This window comes from Podarcis liolepis (assembly GCF_965112155.1).
Source record: "Podarcis liolepis genome assembly, chromosome: 6".
Taxonomy (NCBI): domain Eukaryota; kingdom Metazoa; phylum Chordata; class Lepidosauria; order Squamata; family Lacertidae; genus Podarcis; species Podarcis liolepis.
In genome coordinates this window covers 46,093,251-46,099,250 of record NC_139559.1, presented here as the reverse complement: position 1 = coordinate 46,099,250, position 6,000 = coordinate 46,093,251, and positions in this window count along the sequence as shown.

Below are 6,000 nucleotides of genomic sequence, written 5' to 3'. Positions count from 1 at the left end.
TCACTGGAAAGCCAGGTCAGCAATGCAGCGCCCCCTGCCACGTTCCACCAGAAATACATATTTCAGTGAGGAGATGAGATCGTTTGAGAGAACATTTGTTATTTTGCTGGATCTTGCAGTATTTTAAGCACTCACCAGAGTAAGAACTGCAACCTTTCTACTTTTTCATACCCTACCACATGTCGAAGGCAGAAATCAGAATTCCATCTTCTGGGATGCCATTTTTTCCTCATGAGAGCACGGCAGCCATTTTGGGTGCCATGATCTCACACAATTTTGTGCCACCCCTGAAAAAACAGTTTTTTTGGGGAGCACAGTGCCCTAAAACACGTGTTTTGGGGTGCCACATGAGATCACAAGAAAGCCAGTTTTTTTTGGGGGGGGGGGGACTCGCACAAGATCACAACACCCAAAATGGCCACTGTGCTGTTGTGAGAGAAAAATTGAGATGTCCTGATTTTTCCAGGACATTTGATGGGTACACATTTTTAGCAGGCTGGAGCCATTGCAGGACAATCTAACATTGAGGATCTCTGTCTGTGGCTTCATATGCACGCAGTAGTAGCAGCATGAAGCCACAGGACTTGGGCAAACATTCATATGATGAGTTCTTTTTAAAGCTATTTTATTGGGGCTCAGCTTTTCAGTCTGCTGTGAATATTAGCAAGTCATCTGCAGGGGGCTGTGACTGTCTGATGTCATATATCAGTGACAGCCCACATCGACAAATTATGAGACTAAATTGGATTTCTATAAAAAGCTGGTGGCATGAAGTCCCATGACAGATCCTTCCTGATGAGAAACGCAGAAAGGATACACGATGACATAAAAAGCGAGCTTCTCTACTACCATTTTTCTGAGTTAAACTGTGATCAGTTTGTGGCTGAAATCCTGAAACTGAATTAGAGAGCCAGGAAAGGCTCGCTGGGGTTAATTACATCTGTTTATTTCTTTTCAATTGCACAGATGTGAATTTACTAGGCTTTTATGGGGTAGACTGAAGTAGCAAGTAGAAATGAAGCCCCTGAGACTTAGGGAATCCTAACTTTGCAACACATACTTAGGAATTTTATAGAGCATCTCATGTTTTTCCTTTCCTCTCATATCTTTCAGTACCCTGGGAAAAGAAATCGTAAAAAGAAGATTGTGGTTTGAAAATCTGGGTTGTGAAACAGGCAGAGGCATTCCAGCCCAGTCAATTAAGATTTTGTGCCTGCTAAAGGTGGACCTGGATGTGGTGGACTCATTAAAGAACTGCATTTGGAACCTGACAATTTCTATTGGATCGCAGATCCATACATTAGGTACATTGGTACCTAATATTAATGGGATGAGGGCATTGCCTTCTTTTATCCATGCACCCAGCCTGGTCACCCAGCCAACACCAGGCCTCATTCACTGTGAGAAGCCGTGGATGTCATCAATCCTTGAATGTGCTAGACCAGGGATGTCCAACAGGTCGATCGTGATCTACTGGTAGATCCCCGCAAGATTTTGGTAGATCGTGGTCAATCTCTGGCTCCCTTTCTGTAGCGCCGCTAAAACTGACTCCTCGCCACCCTCTTGCCCTGCTCTCCATTGTTGTTTGATTTGTGGAAGGGAAGATGGAGCTTTCTCTGCGCTGCTGTTTTCACCCGTAGCTATCTTTTTAAAGTGACTTTACACCTTTGTCCTTCACCTTTAACCCCCCCCCAAAACAGAAGTCCAGCCCTGAAAGCTTTGTTTTTAACCCCTAAAAATGGGGCTAAAAAAAAGCTCAACAACTTTGAGCTGAACCCCCCCCCCCAAAATGAGGGTAGATCACTGCCAGTTTTTAATTCTGAAAGAAGTCTTTGGAGAGTTGGCCACCCCTGTGCTAGACATTTTAGTGAAGATAATTTCAGAGCCTATCATAGACAAAATAGATTGCTAAATCCATAGATTATTTAGATTGTATATAATGCTTTCTATGCGTAGTTTTGCAGGTGCAATGGGACTTCCATTTCCTATCATCCCCCAAAATCTGCTCTAAAGCATTCCATAACTCTCCAGTACTGGTTTTGAGGGTGCCTAGGTATGAGTAGAAGAGGCAGGAGAGGAAGAGGATTCTCAGTTGCACACATAGAAGTCTGTTGTGCCAGTGGAGCTGCAGAGATGGATATAGCCCCATATTTTGCTTCAAGGTTTTGGAGAGACCGAAACTCATTTTTTTCTGGAGTCCACCAATTTTTTTCAGAATGGAAGCTGACACTTCCACAACACTTCAAAATGATGCTTAAAATGAAGAGGTTTATTGGGAAACCCAGAATGCCTAAGGTGTATCCATGTTTGGTAATCACTGGGGGCCAAAGGATTCTGTTCAATTTATTGCAGTAGTTACTTGAAAACATGTTTCTCCCCCCCCCCATAGAAGGTGAAACACCAGGACACACAGGGCCACTATATTTCCCAATAAATTTCTCGATTTAAAAACCTTCCCTTTTTGGGGGAGTATCTTGTCTTCTTGATGCTACTCTTCCTTCCCATTCTATTGGTGTGAGTGCCCATCTGAATAATGAATGGTATATCTGCACCACTATTTGGGTTAAATTTCCTGCTTTCTTGAAATTTGGCACAATCTAATGGAAAGGTCTGTATAGTTAAAGCTATGGTTTTCCCAGTAGTGATGTATGGAAGTTAGAGCTGGACCTTAAAGAAGGCTGATCGCCGAAGAATTGATGCTTTTGATTTATGGTGCTGGAGGAGACTCTTGAGAGTCCCATGGACTGCAAGAAGATCAAACGTATCCATTCTGAAGAAAATCAGCCCTGAGTGCTCACTGGAAGGACAGATCCTGAAGCTGAGACGCCAATACTTTGGCCACCTCATGAGAAGAGAAGACTCCCTGGAAAAGACCCTGATGTTGGGAAAGATGGAGGGCACAAGGAGAAGGGGACAACAGAGGATGTGATGGTTGGATAGTGTTCTCGAAGCTACCAGCATGAGTTTGACCAAACTGCGGGAGGCAGTGGAAGACAGGAGTGCCTGGCGTGCTCTGGTCCATGGGGTCACGAAGAGTCAGACACAATTAAATGACTAAACAACAACAAATGGAAAAGTTGAGCCACAGGTTTCTGGTTAATTGGGAAGGTAAGCAACTTGAAAGGTGTGGACTGCTCAGACACCGATTCCTTAGATGCATGTTCCATAGATGCTTATGGCAGATAAAAGAGGATGTGTGGCACACATAGAGCCATTGAATAACTTTCCTTCTTGCACATTTAGTGGCAACCTGTCAAGAGGATATTAGAAGCAACAGCCAAAGAGTTTCTAAAACCCTCCAATCCCTGCAAAGCTGCATGGTGATGGATTGGCACCTCATTTCCTGAGGAGGAGTTTTGTCAGGGCAGGGAAGGTGAGCAGCAGGGGAAGAACCCAGTGACCTTCTTCAAGCTTCCAGAGAGATGGCCAGAATACCAAATGGAGCCCTACCTCTATGTTGGGACATAAAGCAAACTTTCTTGTTACTTTCATTCAGAGCGTATGACTGAGACTGCATTGGGGGAAAATACTACCTGCAAATCAGTGAAGGGTGCGCCAGAATTCCATCATGTGTGAGAGATTGGAGTAGGGCTTCTGTATTCTGATTCCAGGGATTGGTGCTTAGGGTCTTTTCTGTAAAAGCTCCACAGGCTGCTTGGTTGGGTACCCCAGAGCTCACAGAGAAGAAAAGGGAAAAATTAATGAACTAGACCAAGGAAAGGAAATCTTAACATTCTAGTGCTATCCTTTTTTTTTTTAACAGTGCAATCCCGGTGAGGACAGTGTGAAACCGAATGATTAATATAGTACCAGAAATGTCAGATTCCATGTAATGAAGTTTCGCACCTTTGAACAGCTACAGCATGGCAGATGGCCTGACCCTGTGCTTCAAGCATCTGTAGCACGGCCCATCTCTGACATACTTTCCATAGTCTTCCATCTAAGATTCAACTTCTGCTAAATTAGGCTAAGGTATTACGCTAAGTGGCAAAGCGTAAGATTACAAAGTGCAAAGAAGATCCCCAATAAGAAAATAGATGACCCTTGCCAGCTACACTTTGTGAAGTGCTGAAGTAGGTCATAAGGAAAGCTCATCTACAGAGGTGAAGAACATGCCCCCCCCCCCGGATCAAATAAACACAAAGTATTGGCACAAACAAAGTCAAAAACTGGAGAGCTAGGGTGGATAGGGTATTGGACTGGAACCTGGTAGATTCAGGTTCAAATCCCCATTTGACTGTGAAACTCACTAGGTGACCTTAGGCCATTCTCAGTCTCAGACTAACCCACACCACAGTGTCATTAGGAGGACAGAATGCAAAGAACCATGTATGACACCCAGAACTCATTGGAGGAAAGGTGTGATATACATGTAACCAAACAGCAGCAGCAGCATAGTGTATGTGAGAAAAGGTTGGGGTACCAACATATTCTGGTTTCTGATTTTCTACCAGAGATATACTCCTTTGAAGGTACAGAATAATTACCATGTTTGCCCCAAATCAGGGTTTCAAAACCATTTGGCAGCCTCAGCACTTCCCACCACACCCTCTGTGTTATCAAATTTATTTATTTATACTTATAGCTTTCCCTCCACCAAATGGCACCAGGGTGGGTTACAAAAATATCACAAATGAAGTTAGTCCAAAGAGCAATAAAAACCATAAAATAAAACCAAAAGCTGGCCAATATCAGAAGAACAAAACAGCAACACAGAGCAGAGGTGCAGTCTACAGAAATGTGGGAAGACATACACACAACCAAAGACCTGGGTAAAGAAGTGCATTGTGACCCATCGTCAAAAAGTATACATTGGTGGTGCAAGACACACCTCAGGGCAGAGGCCATTCCAGAGCCTGGGGACCACCAACAAGAAGGTTCTCTCTCAGGTGATGCCATTCTTTCTTTCTTTTTTTTTTTTAAATATTTTATTAAGGATTTTCTTGTTTTACAGAAGTGTAGTGCCTCATATATATTTTTTCCCCATGTAACATTTTTACAAATCCGTTTCATTTGTTGAGGCATTAGGGGGAGAAGAAAATAAAGATAAAAATAAAAATAAAAAAAGGAGAGAAAAAAGAAAGGGGGTGGAGAGAGGGAAGATGGATAAGGGTGGGATTGGGTGGCGGTGTTTCTATTATGTTTAATGTATGTAGAGTTTGGTGTCAGCGTGCTTTTGTTGTTCACTTGTGTTCCTTTGGTGGTGAGAGAGGTTGGGGTTGGCCTAGGGTGTGATTGTTTGCTTGTGATTGGCTGTGGTGATCTTTGTTTTCGTGTGTGAGTGAGGTGGGTGGGTGTTTTGGATCAGGTTAGCCATATTGATTTGTATGCTGTTGGTGGATTATTGTCATTGTCCTGTTGGGCTGTGTGTGTGATAAAGGGGAGCCATACCGGGGTGAAGGCATCTTCTTCTGTTTGTCCCCGTGTCAGTTTCAGTTTATTAGTTAATTTTTCTAGTAGGGCTGTTTCCCATACTATTTGATACCATTGGTCCATGCTTACTCCTGACAGGTCTCTCCAGTGTCTGGTTATGGTGTTTCTGGCTGCTGAGAGCAGGTGGGTTATGAGTTCTTTGTGGTGTAAATGGGCATTGTTGTCTTGGAAGATGTTTAGTAGGGCCAATTCTGGGGTGGTGTCTATTACTTGCTTAGTTATTTTACAAATTTCTTGTATGGCTGTTGTCCAGAACAGTTGGATTTTGGGACACTCCCACCACATGTGGAAGTATGTGCCTGTGGAGGTGCACCCTCTCCAGCATTTTGGTGAGGTTCCTGGGTGTATTAGCGCTAGTTTCCTTGGTGTTAGGTACCACCTGTAGGTGAGTTTCAGTGTGAGTTCTTTTCTTTTCGTTGATATGGATTTAAAGGGGGGTTTAGACCACATTCTGGTCCATTGAGTGGGGTTTATCTCATAGCCTATGTCATTCTCCCATTGATTTTTGATTGCGTCTAGGGGATTTGCGAGATTTTGGAGTAGTATTTTGTATATTGCGGATACCAT